The sequence below is a fragment of the Ammospiza nelsoni genome, chromosome W (assembly GCF_027579445.1).
Source record: "Ammospiza nelsoni isolate bAmmNel1 chromosome W, bAmmNel1.pri, whole genome shotgun sequence".
NCBI classification, from domain to species: Eukaryota; Metazoa; Chordata; class Aves; order Passeriformes; family Passerellidae; genus Ammospiza; species Ammospiza nelsoni.
Window position 1 is genome coordinate 5802750 of NC_080668.1, and position 19033 is coordinate 5821782.

Genomic DNA, 19033 nt, shown 5'->3' on the forward strand with positions numbered 1-19033 from the left:
CCTTGCCCCCATGCTGAGTGAGTCCTGTCAATCAGGCTTAACATTCCAGCAAGGCGTCGTGTGGTTGGTCAAGTTCAAAGGATGCCCCTATGCCCAGAGGTCATTGGCCTATCTGGGTGTCATCTTCCCCTGAGACCCTGCCCCTCTCACCTGGTTGGTGGCTCACCTGTACCTCCCCTCCCCCTGTCCCTGAGCTTAAAAGGTGAATGAGACCATGCGGCTGGGATTCTGTTGGAGCAGTTGCTCACGTTCAGACCTCTGTAACCATGGAATAAACCTCTGGACATTAAACCCTCCAGCAGAATCCATCCTTTTTCTCTTCACCATCGCCTGAAGCTATTCTTCCTGAGGTAAACGGGGTTCCAACAAGCCTGGACTTGTTCAGTGCCCAGCTGCAATCTCCAGCAAGCCAAGGTATCTCTGGGGTGATACACCGCAGTTTCTGCCTTTGGCCCGGCAGCGAGGGTCAGACTGGCCCAGGCACAAACTAACTGGTAATATTGGGAGCATTATTCCAATAGATCACAATAGAGTACAGAAATTGGAAAGGTATCAAACATCACCATTGTTATAAATGATCAAATCTGTAGCCAAATTTATAAAAATTCGACAAGGATTTATTAAGTCAGTTAACAAAAATAGAAAATTTGAAATCCCACCACAGCCAAGACAGCGTCAGCCCTGGGTGCAGCTGCTGGGTGCCCTTGGGTTCCTAATGACAGAGAGACAGCGTTCCCCCGAAGGTACATCCCGAGTGTTTGCAGCGACCAGCTTATATACAGTTAATTCTGCCTGAGGCAGAGATGACCACATAATTCTTTGTGTCTCTTTGCATGTAAAGTTGGATCCATAGATGTGTAGAAACAGACAATGTCCAAAACCTAGACGAATGTCTGAGTGCCCAAGAGGAAGAGCCATTCATATGTAATACATGATGCCATCTCTTGAGTAGCAGAGATTTCATCAAATCCAGGTGCATGATCTCGAAGGCTTCCTTGAGATGTCTCATCGATCATCACCCAGGAAATTGCAGATATCTTCCAGGTGCTGGTGTCAGAAGAAATCCTCTCTGATGGCTCCAGCCTGTCTCCTACATCTGATAATGGGTCTGGTATAGGCCCAGGCCGGCAGTCCGGGAACTGGTTACAACGTGAATACCTCTAGTCCCAACCAGGACGATTGCAAACATCGTGGCTCAGGGCTACTATGTTCGTATGATAACAAGGTTTGATTTTATCTCAACTCTGTCCGGGAATCGGTTTTAATGTGACTAGTGTCGGTTTCTCGGCTGTTTAGGTGGCCTGGAAAGGCCCAGGGATGGCCTTGAAGAGCTGACGCTTCAAAGGACGAGAAGAGACTTCAGATCTTTTCTCGGTCTTTATTAATTGTTTATCTAAAAGATTTTCTTTCGGCCCAACAGAGGTCTGCACAGCATGTCAGCCATGGGCACACTGAGAGCCCCCGGGGTGGTCACCTATCTTTATATTCGAAGTTACGTACACAATATTTATTATTTTTCCCCAATACCTTTTACCCTTATTAACTGGTGCACTTCTAGTAATAACCAATCCCAAAGTGCCGACATCACCACAGAAGATGGAGGCCAAGAAGAAGAAGAATAAGAACAGGACACGCCCCAATTCCTCCATCTTACTTCTTTAGACCCCCCTGTACAGAAATCCTAAACCCTGTGTCTTACACTCTAATTAACTTATCCCTTCACCATTCACCCAGTGAAATCCTCCCATCCTCATACAGGTGTCGTCTCCTGTGTAGGATCAAAGTCCAGCCACCAGACACTTCTGGCAACATTCCAGGACTCCCGAGCCCCGCAAGGGTGGTCTCGGCCACTCTGCACCTCCGTCCTGAGGTGCTGAGATCCCACAACTAGGACTCTGTTCCTGAACAGGGTGGTTTCACAAGCATGGGTTTAGACTTTACTAATATTTTATACATACACGTACTTATTCCTTTAGCATGAATTATCTCTACTACATATAAAAACCATCATAGATTTACGATCCTGAAGTACAGAATTGTGACGTAAAAAATTGGAAATACAAACTGCTGGGAAAGCTTATGAATATGCATGAATATGATCAATAAATACCAGCAAGCCCAGCAATCAGTGTGCAGTTGGAGGGAAAAACCCCCACCACTGTACCCAGCGCTGGTTTTGCTCATATGTTAGCATATTAATAAATTTATTACTGCTTGATATATTGGCTGAGTCGTTTCTCATTTCTAACAGTGAGGGAGGGGTCCAGGTTCCTCTAGGTGGAGCGGCAACACAGAGCTCTGAGCAGCTAGCAAGACTTTCGAAAGTCCTGAGAGGAGCCTAAGGCCGCCATCAGCCGAAGGGAGGTAGGGAAACGGCACAGGACGGCTCCAGCCCTGCCCCTACCGATTTCCTCCAACTGCAGCAGACACGGCCCCCACTGGGCGCAGCTATCGCCCCGCCTTGCACAGCTTCTGAAAGGACAGCAAGGGCGGGGGGAGGGGGGGCTGCCAGGGGGGTTCGAGGCGGGCCTCGAACAGTCATGTCCCTCCCCCACAGCCGCAGCACCCTATCCTGGGTGCCGGAAGCCCCTAGGCGCAGGGTGGGGAGGGGGAAGGGCAGAGGCTCCTCCAGGAGATCTTATCACCGGCTTTTCAGGCAACGAGGAATACAGAGTTAATTAATCCATCCATCTGTTCGGGAGAGAGTGGAGGGACAGACGACTGGGGGGGGAATGGGGGGACAAACAACACAGCTTGTTCTTAAATTTGTCTCTTCTATGAATGCATTTTGGCAGAAGTAACATATTTTAACTTAGCATTAAGTTCGATTAATTGCTGTGCTAAATGTGAAAAACACCAATCACTTGTTTTTAAAATTTTAAAAATTTAATAGCAATAAAATGGTTATAATAATAGTAATATAATTAGAGTAATATCAATTTGGACAATTTGAGACAACAGAAAAAAAGAGTTACAGACGCCAGGGTACCTCTTTCTGGGCAGCATAAGCCTGAAAAAGGACACACGTTAAAAGAGGATTAACCCTTACCAACAATAACCTGTTGCATATTCAAACATCTCATCCATGATGCATAAATTCCATTCAAACACAGGATTCTGTCTGGTCATCCTCAGCTTCTTCCTCTTAATCCTAAAAGCGTCTTCAGGACTGAGCGAGGCAGGAGGAAGTTAGTTTCTTCTGATAAGAGAGCAATAAATTCTTTTTCTCTGAAAGTTTTAGGTGTCCTGTGGCTGCTATCTTGCTGGGAGTCCTTTCTTTAAAAAACGTATCTGACATAGCATAGTTTCTATTTTAACATTATGTTATAACTTAAAACTGCAATAAACAGGGAAGGAGACTTTTTCTCCTTTTAATGCCTTTATTAAAAGTGATCAGCTCAGGATTGGGCAGCTCGGACGGGTCTGCAGTCTCCCGTCATCTCTCCCAAGGCGACGAGGAGGAGGAGGAGGATATGCACAGTTTTGTCCACTAGGGGCAGAGCTGGGGGTCTGGTCCTCGTGGGAGCCTTTAGGGCGTGGTGACCCCTTCGGATGTTGGTTTTCGCCGTTTCTCCCCGTCCGCTCCCGGTTTCAGGACGACTCCCGTGCTCAGGGTGAAAGGGACTACGAAGGTGTTCAGCCTCTCTGCAGGCTCAGCACTCCGTTCCTCACGTCCAGACATCACTCCAATCTCTCAACTCTTAGTTGGCTCGTTGTTTCAGGGTTTTCTCAGTACGTTTGGAGCAGTAGCCCCCCACAGCATGCTGGTCCTGGAGTCACTTTGCATGCTCCCCCCCCCCACGTCTCTTCACTATTTGGGGAAAAGTACAACTTAGCCTCGGGCAAGGCTCTGCTAATACAAAAGGAGCAATTAGCCACAACAACCCGTGATTATAATAACAAAACAGGCAGAACTCCAGCAGTAACAGTGATCTGGCTGATTTTTGTAACCTTTTCTCACAAAAAAAATTGGCAGAATTTCTGTTCATAACAATAACTATATTTAACACACTACTTATGAAAATTAATACGGCATAACTTTCTAACATAACACATATAAAATTCATTTTATTATTTGTGAAAAGCCAATCATAAAATACGCATTTTTCACACTAAAGAAAGGCACATAGTCTTTCTTTCTGTGAAAAACAGAATTCACTGCTTACAGTTTTTAAAAGTTTAATAATAATAATAGTAATAGCAGTAGTAATAGGATAAAAAAGGACAATATTTCCAGTGCTGAGGTGCTCCTGGCCAACAGCCAAAAAACACACTGGGGTATACAGACAATGTTATCATTCTTCTGTTACATAGCTGAGATACATGCATTATTCAAACATTCCTGTGAACTTTCTGATGCTTTGGGAACTCCTTTGTTTGAGTTCTTCACACTCTGGCTTATCTGCATCACATCCTGGGTGTCAGGCTGAAATAGAGATTTTTGGATTTCACTCGAGTTAGCAATATGTAATAAGCATTTAAAGTTTAGTCTGCAGAACTATGTGATGAATTTTAACCTTTTTACTTAAGAAACCTCTGCCATGGTACAAAGGGCATAGGAAAATGCAAATTTCTGAAGCTTCTTGCATAAAAGAACAATACCAGAGGAGACCAAGGGATGCAAATAACCCAGATAAAGGGACTCAGTCTCCAAGGCCGACAGACATACTCAGATAACCACCAAGAGACCAAAAGCGCATGCGCAAAGGAGAAAAGTTCAAAAGTTCATTCATGAGGAAGACTACAATCTTCAGCCTCAGAGACCACTGAGAGATCCCCGTGCAACCACCACAGCAAACAACACATGCCCAGAAGGGCATGGATCTGATTACCATGCCAGGCGAGAACAGGCAGGGCCAGGGGTTGAATATGCATGGAAAAGTTGTGCAATGTATTGCATATGGAATACCTTTGTGACTAAAGATGTGGGTCAGACTGAGGCTCGGGCCACAAGTTTTCATGAGAGCTATCTCACTTGTGCCGGGCGCTGACATACATACCCACTTCATAACTATATCTGGTTGTGGAGTTTATTTATTCTGCATATCGCTTCAAGGCAATATATTTTATTTCTTCTTGTGTCTCCATCCTGCTGTTTCACATCCTCTGATAAGGATTCAGTATGCCCTCCTTAAATTTAATATGGTATTCTCTAATTGTCCTCAGGTGCTCTGGTTTGTGTCACAGTTATCACTTGGACAGGTTCATCAGCGGATGGCCTTACACTGTTTTTTAGTTACACAAAAGCCTTTTTTTTTAATGTTTTGCTAAGGTCCATATTACAATACATTCACTACAATATTATTTCCATAAGTGATACATAGATATTATATTTATTACACTACTATTTCTATGAGTAACACAGTGCATACTTAAGCTGATAGATTATATTAACAAGCAGCTAAAAAGAGTTATAGTTGATGCTCTTTCTAAATACTTATAATCGCTAGCAATGTGCATAAGCTAATACATAAATGCGAAAGCCAATATTATCTGGTCATTTTTCACAGCAGTTATATATTAAACCTCCTGAAGAAGCTTTTGCTGATGGGATGAAAATCCCACAAACATCTTTATGTTAAAAAATTGACAGAGCTTCCATTTAACTTTGTGAAAAATGCATGTATTTTATGGTTGGCTTTTCACAAATATAAAATGAATATTATATGTGTTGTGTTAGAAAGTAATGCTGTATTAATTCTCTTAAGTGCTGTGTTAAATATAGTTTTAAGATATAAAAATTGTTAAAATGGAAACGATGCTATGTAGGATACTTTCTTTAAAGAAAGGACTTGCAGCGAGATAGCAGCCACAGGACACCTAAATCTTTCAGAGAAAAACAATTTATTGCCCTCTTATCAGAAGAAAGAACTTCTGCCCGCCTCGAAGGCACTGTTAGGATTCGGAGGAAGAAGTTGACTATGACCAGACAGAATCCTGTATTTGAATGGAATTTATGCATCTTGTATGAAGTGTATGAATATGCAACAGGCTATTGCTTTTAAGGGTTAATCCTTTGTTAACGGGAGTCCTTTTTCGGGCTTATGCTGCCCAGAAAGAGGTACCCGGACTGTCTATAACTCTTTGTTTTTATTGTCTTGTATTGTCCTAATCCCAATTGTTCAAATTTTTATTACTCTAAGTATATTACTATTTTTATAACCATTTTATTACGGTTAAACTTTTAAAATTTTAGAAACAAGTGATTGGCGTTTTTCACATTATGCCTTAACAAAAATACAACAAAGGACAGAATAAGGAAAAATTACAGCGCTGGAAGTCTCCATGACCAGCAGCTACATGCTCATTTACAAAATGGATGCTCTGCCTTTTATACCCTTAGTCCCTCCCAAAGTTTTGTCAGTCAACTCCTTCTCTGCTATCCATTGGTGGAGATCACTTTCTTACATTTTGATTGGATGTCAGGTGTCATCATGATGCGCCTCCTAGTAACAAGCCGGACCTCCCCAAACGCCCTGACTACCAAGGCTATTACAAGGGAGAGGGGAAGGAGGACTGTGGGAGGACATATTACAATATCATCACTATACATCTACAAAACTTCTCTTAATATACACATAATATCCACTCTTAATTGTGAGAGCCAACCATCACATTACTCATCTATAACACTACTAATCTGAGAGTAGAATGGTAGCATCAGTTCATCAGTTTTAGAAATACATCCTATCATAGTGGGGAAGGAGAGGTGGTATGGGAGAAATTAAAAAAAAATTACCTCTATCTTTACTCTTACATCCCAAGTTTAAGTCAGAATTGAAACAAAGCAAGTGTTTTCTGGAATACATACAGAAATAATTTCTTTAATCCAATTAGAAAAACACCATTAGAAGACTTAATTTCTCTCCACCTGTTAAATAACTATTTAAGTATATAAGATATTTTCCAAAACCTTCAAGAAGTGAAGAGTCAAATACTAATTCTGCTCTTCGCAGTGGGCAGATATTTTTTAAAAGTTTTGTTTGCACTCACCAGTGAGATTCCTGCTGCTTGCAGGACAGCTGTACTGGAACTGTAAAATTAGAAGAACAAATTGAATTTTAAACAAGAATCTCAGGGGAATGTGGACATTAAAAAAAAGACTAATCAAAATTATGCACAACCCATACTGAGATCTGACTTTACAGCTTAAGAATATACTGCATATCAGTACAACTACTACTGGTTTAACCATATCTTCTTCCAGTAGCCAAAGAGACTTTTACCACAACAAATACAGAAATGGTTTCCAAAATCATAATTTTACACCAGCTACCTGATAATGTATGATGGATTATATAGTGCTGGAGATTCTGTTTGATATGAAGATGTTTTATGATTATTAATTTGTCCCTTACCTAAAAACAATTCATAGTAACTGATTCAGTTTCTACCACAATTGGGCAGCTGAGCTGGATGTGACACAAGTCATGCTAAACCTAGCACAATTTTATAATCTAAGTAGCTACTACCTTGTTAAAGTTAATGCTTTATGGAAGGGGTGTTAAGATTACAATTACACATAAAGATTTTCTCCCTATTTCACTCTCAAACATAAATAAAAGCTGTCCAATTACCAATGTGATGTTTCCAAAAGAAAAATTCAACTGCCTTTTAAGCCTCAAACAAATGCTTACATGTTAATTAGAAGGTCTGCATTTCTTTGTATACTGGTATATTTTGCTCTATTTCAAAGATTATACAATTGTTTTGGCATCTGTACTCTTCCACAATTGGTCATTATGCATATTTTTACAACAGAGCTACCTACCTCTGCTTTAAATGTTTCCCACAGCTAGAAATCTATGTACAGCATTAAAAATACATATTGCACAGAAGGCAAAATCCGTTTTCCATGTACACCAATTTTGTATTATACTATATATCATGATTTATATTGTCAATCTTCAAGATCTTTTGCATATGAAATTATACTTGCCAAAGCGTGCAATAGGCTTTCCACTCCAGAGAATACACTTTGAAGAAATATCATTATCGTCTTTAACCATCCACTTGGACAACAGTTCATTGGCCAGGAAACAGAATTTCTTCCTTTGAACACCTTCAGTCAGTCATCAGCATGTTAAAAACATTCTGATATCCTCCATTAATCTGGTAAAATCACTGGAAATACCAGAGCCACTCAAGTTTAGTAATAATTTGCTATAAATACTTTTCTACTAAATTTAGCAGAAAATATTAAGCATTAGAAGCTGTGCTAGTAAAACATCAGCACAGGACTGGAAGAGGAGCTGATGGTTCCTTCAGCCAGGTGAGAGTGCTGAGCAGGGCCCATTATTCCTCGGGCTGTCCATAGGCTTTTCCTGATGCAGCAGCAATGTAAAGTGAGAAAACAGTCCAGGGAGAGAACAGAAGGGGGCCTTTCCAAGATCCTGGCAATTTAAGGAGCAATAACAACTTTTCAGTCACCCCAAATGGAGCAACTTCAACATTTTTTTACTTGAGAATTGACAGTACAAAAGAACAAACAACAGCGCTTGGCATGAAAGTATACAAGATAATACAAAGCCTAATAATTAAGATACAAATTCTCGTTTAAACTATTTACCACTTTTGTTAAATATTAGCTTTCAGAAGTATGAAAACAAACTAGCAAGAATGAACAGGAACCAAAATGAGCCTGAACAGACCTGTTGTACTGCAGCAGTAACCACTGAGAACTAGAAAATGTTGTTTCACAAAAGCAGAATGGAAATTATGTCATTTTATAGTCTTTTCATTAATAATAAATGCTACTAAGAAAACAAAATGAGAAATACAGGTATGAACCCCTCTCATTCTGTATTTGAGCACATACAAAGGGACAGCAAGCACAACCTCCAAACCCTGAAAGATTCCTGGAGTCCCTGGCAGGGAGCACCGTATGTGCCAGTGCCCCTTAAAATAGAAACTTTCTCTTCCCCTGGAGTTGCTAGATAGAGCTTAAAGACCAGTTAGCAAAAACGATAAAAGAATGTAAAGGTGTGCACACAGGATGATAAACGTTGCTGAAATCAGTGGAGAAACAGATGAGGACTATAGTGGGGGTTGTTTTGCAAGTTATGTAACAAGAAGCAACAGCGCATGGCCAAAGAAAAAGTTCAAGGAAAGGTCGTCTATAATATCGAGGGATTCAGTGATTACGACGACCAGAGACCCCTTTAGATGACCCTCTAGGACCATAAAAGGACTTCCAGTAGGAGGCGGATACATGCAAATTAGTTCTAGGAAAAGTGATGTTTATGTATTAGCTGGAAGGTACATTGTAATTAATACGTATGATTATGATGGAATAAATACCCCGTTGTCAAGTTTCCCCACACACATCAGATTAAAGGAGATACCCAGCGCTGATAAATAATGCCTGCTTTCTAATGCTTCAAATTGTGTTAGAAAGTTTATTGTCTGGCCGACATCAGATCATCCCGGGAGTGGACACCCTGTAGAGCCGGCGGCACCGGGAACTCTCTGCAGCGACGGTGCTACAGCACAAGTGCAAGCCTCTGTCGTGATATGGTGCGAGCCACGAGGTAACGGTGGCCACCAGGACAATCAGGATATTGCGGGGAGTGTAGCAACTCCGTGCACTCCCGCCCCTTTCGGAGCCGGCACTGAACGTCAGGAATGGAGAAGAAACCCGGCGGTCCACCCGCCCACGCACCTCGGCCGCCCAGCCAGCCCCTGCGCTGGGGCGGGCCCAGAGGTACTGCCAGTGCCCCGCTTACCCCGTCTACGGCAGCCGTCCGCTCGTCCTGTCGCATCTCAACGCTGAGGTGGTCAATACCACGGCCCTAGTACCTCAGCAGGCCTGGCTTGCTGCCAAGACGGCTTCCACGCGTGCGGTTAGCCACGCCCCCGTCACAGAGCCCATTCCTCGCAACGGTCGCCGCCCACAGCCCCCGCACAGCGCAGGCGCGCGCATCCACTGCTACCACCCACTTCCAACTACTACGTCTCCAGCGCGGCCCGCTGCACATGCGCAGATGAGGCACGGAGGGTGAGGCAGCACCACCACGAGGCATGCCGGGAAGTGTGGTCTGGGGTGGGCAGGCTCAGCTGCCGCCGCTACTCATCTCTCCGGGCATTACCTCTCCCCGGGGAGATCGTCGTTCTCCAGATGAACCCTTCTGAGGGCAGGAGGCTTTCCTCGATAACCCTGGGAAGCTCGGGGACATGGGCTTGCGGTCATAGCCATTGGTGCTGCACCTGGGTCAGGGCAATTCCAGACATGAGTACAGACTGGGAGGAAAAGTCATTGAGAGCAGCCCTGAGGAGGACTCAGGTGTTGGTTGAGGAGAAGCTCAACATGAACTGGTAACGCCCACTCACAGCTCAGAAGGCAAATCGCGTCCTGGGCTGCATCAAAAGCAAGGTAGCCAGGAGGTCAAGGGAGGTGATTCTCCAGCTCTACTCTGCTCTGGTAAGACCCTGTCACCGAAAACTTCAGCTAGCTTTTTATCTTGGGCTTGCTATTCTGGGGTTACATTTGAAAGGTTCACACATTTTGAAGGAACAACTATTAGGATGCTTTTCTCTGCCACCTCTAGCAATTTTATCTGCTAATCAATTTCCTACATTAGTTGGCATATTTCCAAACTGATGAGCTACACAATGTGTGAGAGCCACTTTAGTTGGTAATTGAACACTTTCTGGTAATTGTCTAATAATGTCTCCATATTTGACAGGAGATCCTTGTGCTGGAAAGGAGCCCTCTTTCTTTTCCATAGGCATGTACTACTCCAAATGCATAGTTAGAATCAGTCCATATGTTGACCTTCTTACCTTCAGACAATTCTAGGGATTGCCACAGAGTGATTAACTCAGCTTTTTGTGCAGAGGTGGTAACAGGTTGATTTCAGTTACCTCGGTTTGGATCATTACTGCATACCCACATTTCCACTTTCCTTCACACACAAAACTTCTCCCATCTGGGAACAGTTCCCAGTCTGAATCTTCTACTGGAGTATCCCTTAAACCTTCTCTGCTGGAGTAAACCTGCTCAATAGTTAGAAGACAGTAATGTTGTAAGGCTTCTTGACATTCTGGTACAGATTCAAGGAACATAACTAGATTCAAGACAGTAGTAATTTTCAGTTCCACATCATCCTGTTCCAACAGGAAAACTTGATATTTAAGCATTCGACTTGAGGATAACCAGTGACCCCCTTTTGTTCTAAAACAGATATAACCATGTGTGGAACATAAACAATTATTTTCTGGCCCATGGTCAATGTCTGGGCTTCTTCTATTAAAAGGATAGTTGCCGCTACAGCTCTAAGGCAGGTGGGCCATCCTTTACTTACATTGTCTAGTTGTTTGGAAAAATATCTCACAGCTCTTTTCCACGTCCCCAACCTCTGATGTAGCACACTTAATGCAAGGTATAAGCATTAATGTGCAAACAGCTCAAAAGTGTGGAGAGGGCTGACAGCTGGTCTGTGAGCCAAAAGACTGAGTTAGCAGAAGAAGTTGATAAAATTTGTGTTTACCCCAGAAAGGAAGAAGACAAGGTCATTTTCATGGGAACCGAGAGAACAGAGATAAAAAAGGATATTTGCAGTTAGAGAAACAGAACGAATATGTGCCTTAAAGATTTTTGTAAATGCTTGCCAAATATGTTCACGCAAATTGCTTTGTACCAATGAACACAATGAGCAATTTTATTGTGACCAGTGATTTAATTACACGCTTTGTTAAGAAACGTGCTTTGTTAATAAATGTATAAAAAGAGAACATGCAGCAATAAAAGAGGTCTTTAATATGTTGCTCAGTGTATGTCATGTCCGTCTCTACAACAACACAAAAGGTTTGGTCAAGTCAGGTAATACCAACACAGGGGCTCATATTAGAGGTCTCTTTAAGTCTCCGAAAGCTATATGGCATTCTGAGTCCGCTGTAATACCTCCTTAGGGTTTCTCAGGGACTCATATAAAGGTCTTACTAACAGTCCATAATTAGGAATCCATAGCTGACACCAACCAGCCATTCCTAAAAAGGTTCTTTACTCAGATAGTCTCAGGAAATGGTAAATCCTGGATATGTAACATGCTCTTTTGCAATTTGGCCCTTCTTGGATACCCTGTAAGCAGCTTGTCACAAAAAGTTTAGTAAACTTACAGTCATTTCAATGCATCCAGCGTGAGTTCCTGTAGCAATTAAAATATCATCTACATACTGCAGCAAGTGATTTCTTTGTTCTCCTTTTTCCCTATCTCCAATTCTTTTGCCAATTGGTTTCCAAGCAAAGTGGGACTATTTTTGAATCCTCAAAGGAGAACAGTCCATGTTAATTGGGTTTTATGTCCCATTCAAAGGCAAACAAGGGTTGACTTTCAGTGTCAAGGGATATGCAGAAGAAAGCATCCTTAAGATCCAAAAGTGAACCATTTATCAGATTCCTTAATTGTAGTTAAAAGTGTATAAAGATTTGCTACCACAGGGTGTATGTCTTGCACTATTTTATTAATAGCACTGAGATCTTGCATTGGCCTGTATTCATTAGTATGTGGCTTCTTTACCGGTAGGATAGGAGTATTATATTCTGACTCACATTCCCCTAGTACAAATGTAGCAATTAATTCCTCTAACCCTTTTCTAACTTCTAATTTCAAAGGATATATTTTCTGCCTTACTAGTCTGGTGTTAGGTTTAAACTGTATGGTGTTAGGTTTAAACTGTATTCTTACTGGTTCTGCTGCTTTTGATTTCCCTAGAACTCCAGCAGCCCACACCAATGGAGTGACAGTATTTTCCACCTCCTCTGAGATTCCTTGTTGCTTTTGGTTGCTGTAGGAACATAAAAAAAACTGGGCCTCCAGGGTGTTGATTTTCAATGTTTCTCTTTTGCTGATTTATGTCCGGAGATAGCTCAGGGATGCCACTTGCTCGGTTTCTCGGCTGTTTAGGCTTGTAAGTTTTCTGTGAGCTGTTTAGGCTGTTTAGGTGTTCTGGAAAGGCCCAGGGATGGCCTTGAAGAGCCCGGCACTTCAAAGGACGAGGAGAGACTTCTGATCTTGTCTCAGTCTTGGTGTTTATTAATTGTTTATCTAAAAGATTTTCTTTCAGCCCGACAGAGGTCTGCACAGCAAGTCAGCCATGGGCACACTCCCCAAGCCCCCGGGCGGTCACTTATCTTTATACCCGAAGTTACGTGTACAATATTTATCATTTTTCCCCAATATCTTCTACCCTTATTAACCGGTGCACTTCTAGTAATAACCAATCCCAAAGTGCCACCATCACCACAGAAGATGGAGGCCAAGAAGAAGAAGACGAAGAACAGGACACGCCCCAATTCCTCCATCTTACTTCTTTAGACCCCCCTGTACCAAAATCCTAAACCCTGTGTTTTACACTCTAATTAACTTATCCTTTCACCATTCACCCAGTGAATTCCTCCCAGTCCTCATACAGGTGTCATTTCCTGTGTAGAATCAAAATCCTGCCACCAGACACTTCTGGCAACATTCCAGGACTCCCGAGCCCCCCAAGGGTGGTCTCGGCCTCTCTGCACCTCCATCCTGAGGTGCTGAGATCCCACATCTCCCCCTTCTGTTTGCACCAGGAAGACCTCTTTTGCTATCCGATTCATAGCGTGTTTTAAACATGCAAATATGCATGGGACGACAAGTATGAGGACTAGGAGAACTATTAAAACATAGAACCCTACTCTTAAAATTCCTCTCCAAATGGGAGAGATGTCAAAGAATTCTACCATACATTTTGCTTTGGCTGACTAATAGGTAATTACCCCCATTGCTTATTGCAATGAATGAAAGAACGATGCACATAAGCATCATAAAACTCATGGCTTTACTTTTGTGTGACATCATTGTTTTGCTTTTCATTCAGGACCTTAACAGAGAATTCCCCCAAAGTCCTTAGTTTCTTTTTATTTCTCTTTCGAGTCGTCTTGGCAATCTGAGTCTCGACCCCTGTCTGAGTACTCGTCTCTTTGTTTCTCAGATCTTTGTTTCTGGGATCCGCGTTTTCATGTTCTCGCACTCGAAATGGTTTCACGTGTCGTGCCGACACCCACGTCTCGATCTGTGGAGATACAAGCGAAAGCCTTGCCCCCCACTAGGTGGCGCTGTCACCGGCCTCCCCAGCTCGGATGATAGCATGAGCTCGACTGCCCCTCGTCCTGTCGACTGCCGTGTTCGTGATCTCACTTGAGACCGTGTTTGCCTGGCTTTTAATTCAGCTGAAAATGGAGCTTGAACACCAGAACGTCTCCCTTGAAGGGATGAGTCTGGAACTCCGAGGGTTTCATCCAGAAGTACCAAGTCCGAAGAGGGTGTGGGGCCCCCGGGGACATAGGATCCCGAGCACGGCCCCTCCTTGCCCGAGACGTCACAGGGGATCGGGCCCGCCCCCGCCTGCGCTCTACTCTCTGCGCATGGGTGCTCTCCGAGCCGCTCCCTGTCTCTCCCGAGCTGACATCACTCTCTCCCCCTTGTTCCACCTCCGAGGCTTCCTCCCCTCGGTCTGTCCCTGACTCTGTCTCCTCCTCCTCTGACGTTGTGTCCCTGGCTCCTCCCACCGGCGTGTACAGCCCGCCCCCCGCCGGCACCCGGGCCCGCCCCGCAATTCGAGCCGACTTTGCCCCCGGGGTCTTGCGAGTTTTGCCCGCCGCGCGCGTCTCCGCTACTCTGCCGGCCGGGGCGGCCGCCACCCCCGGTTCTGCGCTGACAAAAGCCGCATCTGCACTCGTGTCTCCCTTCTCTGTCTCTTCACCCCCGCTCCCCGCCAGCTCCGCCGCTGCCGCGCTGTGCCCCCCGCGAGGAAGCGCCCCCCTCGATCCCTTCTCTCCCCCCTTCACCTCCCCCCCGATCCTGACTCCCCTGTACTCTCCGGAGTTTCAGGACGCTTTAGGAGCTTCCTGGGGTTTCTGGGTTTTGGGACCGGGGCTTTAATATTATTTCCTGCTCTCTTTCCTTGAGAGCCCTTTCCTCCTGGCTTCTTGAGGCCAGAGCTAATTTTTTTTTTCCTGGAGCCTTGCTCCCCACCCTCCTTCTGAGGGTGCCGCAACTTTTCGTTGCTCTCCCAGTCTTTTCGACTGTACCGAAATGCCTTTCTAGCATTACTCTTGCCGGCGAGAGCAGCTTTAACGCTGTCTCGTCTTTTTTTTTTGCTAAGAAATATAAGTGCCTATTGATTTCCTGCCAAAACCCCACTTCGAATAGCAGGCATGTTTCGGCCAGTGGGTAATTAAGCCTTGCCCACAACAATAGCTGTTTTAATTCTTTCTTTGGGATTCCTTCTGTATTTGCTTGAGCCACGCCTTGTAAGGCGGACAAAATTTCCTGTTGTTCCTGGGAGCATGTGCAATTATGTTATTTTTTGACCTTCTCACCGAATCTGTCGTCAGAGCTGTCCGAAAGCTCCTGATCTCTGTCCAGCAGGTCACAGGAGAAGGAATCCAGAGGCGCCTTCCGGTTCCGATCCGGACTGCTCTGCTACGAACTGTCTTCGGTAGAAGCTGAGAGATGGAATTCTCAGTGACTGCTGTTTTTTTGCAGACTCTTCTGGCCATTTTTGTTTTCTTCTTTCTTCTTTTCCTTTTTTCTTCAGGCTTCTCTCCTCAGGAGCTGCCCTCTCGGCTCTTCAGCTCTTCAGGGCTGATCCCCCCCCGAAAGGGTTGGTGGGGAGTGCCCACGCAGCAAACGCCACTTGTAAATTTCATTTTTTCTCTTTGCTGATTTATGTCCGGAGATAGCTCAGGGATGCCACTTGCTCGGTTTCTCGGCTGTTTAGGCTTGTAAGTTTTCTGTGAGCTGTTTAGGCTGTTTAGGTGTTCTGGAAAGGCCCAGGGATGGCCTTGAAGAGCCCGGCGCTTCAAAGGACGAGGAGAGACTTCTGATCTTGTCTCAGTCTTGGTGTTTATTAATTGTTTATCTAAAAGATTTTCTTTCAGCCCGACAGAGGTCTGCACAGCAAGTCAGCCATGGGCACACTCCCCAAGCCCCCGGGCGGTCACTTATCTTTATACCCGAAGTTACGTGTACAATATTTATCATTTTTCCCCAATATCTTCTACCCTTATTAACCGGTGCACTTCTAGTAATAACCAATCCCAAAGTGCCACCATCACCACAGAAGATGGAGGCCAAGAAGAAGAAGACGAAGAACAGGACACGCCCCAATTCCTCCATCTTACTTCTTTAGACCCCCCTGTACCAAAATCCTAAACCCTGTGTTTTACACTCTAATTAACTTATCCTTTCACCATTCACCCAGTGAATTCCTCCCAGTCCTCATACAGGTGTCATTTCCTGTGTAGAATCAAAATCCTGCCACCAGACACTTCTGGCAACATTCCAGGACTCCCGAGCCCCCCAAGGGTGGTCTCGGCCTCTCTGCACCTCCATCCTGAGGTGCTGAGATCCCACACCAGGGCTTTACTTACTGGAATACATACTTGTATTTGTCCATTTTCAAATATTTGTGCATTTAATCTGCTTAAAATATGTCTCCCTAACAAAGGCATTGGGCATTCAGGCATATATAGAAATTGAGGTGTTAACCACTGTCTACCTACCTTGAATTTTAAAGGCTGGAAAACCAGCAGATTTTTATTCTCCCCAGTGGCACCAATGGCATTTACAGTATCTTGCCTAAAAGCTCCTTTACATGTATTTAGAACAGAGTAAATTGCCCCTGTATCCACCAGAAAATCCACCAGTTCATTCCCCAGCATCAGGGTAACCAGGGATTCAGCTGAAGACTACTCCCCCAGTTCCCTTCATGCTTCATCTACTGTTAAAAGCCTTGCAGCCTGATCAAGGTTGTGCCTATTTCTTCATAGGTAGTCACACTTCAAATTAACTTCTTTTTTACATCTTGCACACTGATTTCTACCTAGAGGCCGACTATGAGAGCCACTCCTCTCTGGGTTCCCTTGATCCCTTATTTCATATCCTCCCCCCTGAGCTTTCAGGCTCATTAAAGCTGCTATGAATTTCCTATCCCTGCTTTCCTTGACATTCTCTCAGTTATTATATACTTTGCAGGTGGTTTCCAATAATCTGTTTATGTTTCTAGAATCTTCCCCCTCCAGTCTCTGAAGTTTCTTTTTAATATCTGGAGCCGACTGTCCCATGAATTAAGCTGCTAACTGTAACGCATCTCCCTCCCTTTCTGGCTGCAAGTTAGTGTACTTTCTGGCCACATCCATTAATCACTGGTGAAAATCAGAAGAGGATTCATCTTTTCCTTGGACCACTTGATATGACTGACATATTTATAGCTTTTTGGAATAGCATGTTTCACCCCAAATATAACTAGTCTTTGATATTGCATCAATAATTCCCTTTGACTCAGGATTTAGGATCCCACCAGGGATCTGCAAGAGGGAAATGCCAATCCACCATTCCCTGCTGAACATTCTGGGCATGCATTCTCTCAACCTCTTCCCTTGCTTTTGCTATTACTATAATTCTTTCACCCAGAGTTAGCAGTGTACCTAAAACTACCTGTATGTCGTTCCCATCTGGATCCTGAGTCTTGATGATGGTTTCAAGATTTTAGCCACCTTCTCAGGATCTTCCCCAAATGTTCCTGCCAATTCTTTTCAAGATCTTAAATCTGTCATTGAGAAAGGTCCCTTAACTGTAATCAGTCCTTCTGTCCCCATTGCCTGCTGGAGAGGGGCTTGGATCACTGCCTTTTCCTCATTCCTTCTCTTTCCTCCTGCATGTGTTCTCCCTGCCACCTGACTAAACCCTTCATTGTTTTCTGAACCCTAAATCCTTTCTTCCACTCCTCTGTCAGCTTGACCACTTGTGCTTCCTTCACCTGCAGCTGGAGGAACCTCCTCAGCTGCAGCCTCAGCTCCTCTCTACCTCCTTCCAGGGCCTACCAACAGTTCAATTTCTTCCCCTGCACAACCATGCTTCATACATCACTTCCCAGTTTTACATGACAACCATGTTCAGGAGATTTCTGCCTATTGTACTGATAGTGGGGCCCTGGGAAAATGTTAAAGATAGACTCTGAAAATGTTAGGCTTTGTGTTTTGTCAGATCACTGCACCTGCATAAGCAGTATGATAAATGATATAATTGTTAGATGTGATGATTGTTTAGTAATTAAATATAATTACTGTATAATCATAAGAAGAATCATGAGAAACTATGTTGGAAATTTAAAGGGAGCTATGCTTGGCTAAAATCTATGTATACAATAGAACAATATAAGTTTAATAATTAACATAAAAGTTATATAACGATAGAATATAAAAACATGTTCATCTCAAATGTATAGTCAGAATCAGATTTGAGTTGAAATACCCCAATTCCCAGAGCTCTTAATAAAAGCACCGACATAATCATTTTCGTGATTATGTGTTTCGGAACGCTAACAGTACTTCTCCAAAACTAACACCATAGAATCAGTCAGTTCCCTTGGTATCAAACCACACATCCTTCTCAAATCTTGACTGTTTCTCAATTCAAAGAACAGATCTACATAAGGCACTTTGTTCCACCTCTCTTTTCTCTGGCAATATTACATTAACTGTAAAACCATATAATAATCCACACTACCATTAACAGGCCACTTCTCTTGATCATCTAATGGATACTCTGGCCACCAACAATTACAGCATTCTATTAACTGTTTCCAAGTTAAAGGGCTGCCTTTAAACTTTTTTCATTGTTGTAAAATACAACTTTAAGGTGAACATCTTGGTATTCCCCCTTCCCGGGTTTGTGAAGACAAGCCTAATCCCATTATGATACCAAATCTCTAATTCCCTGACAACCACTTTAGTGTCAGAGCCACAATTAATGCAAATCCAGACCTTGCATTTACTAAAAAATAACTGAAGATTAAAAACACTCAATAATTAACACTAAAGCAGTAAGTCTCACTGTGCCAACATTTGAGAGCACTCTAAACACACAAGCCTAGCTTAGGAGATGCTTTGACAATTTATGTTCTAACATTCACAATAAACAAACATTTAATACACATCAAATACTTTAAAACTTACACAATAAACAAGCACTTGCATTTAACACTCTTACAGCAA

General features: G+C 43.4%; 1 long non-coding RNA gene across 1 annotated transcript; it reads right to left on the reverse strand.

Annotated features, from left to right (window-relative positions):
- Positions 1-595: 595 nt before the first annotated feature.
- Positions 596-9829, reverse strand: LOC132086187 (uncharacterized). The gene is made up of 3 exons (XR_009420372.1): positions 9726-9829; positions 6994-7033; positions 596-4426 (listed from the first exon to the last, which is right to left on the reverse strand). It is a non-coding gene; the product is annotated as an uncharacterized LOC132086187 (long non-coding RNA).
- Positions 9830-19033: the final 9204 nt, after the last annotated feature.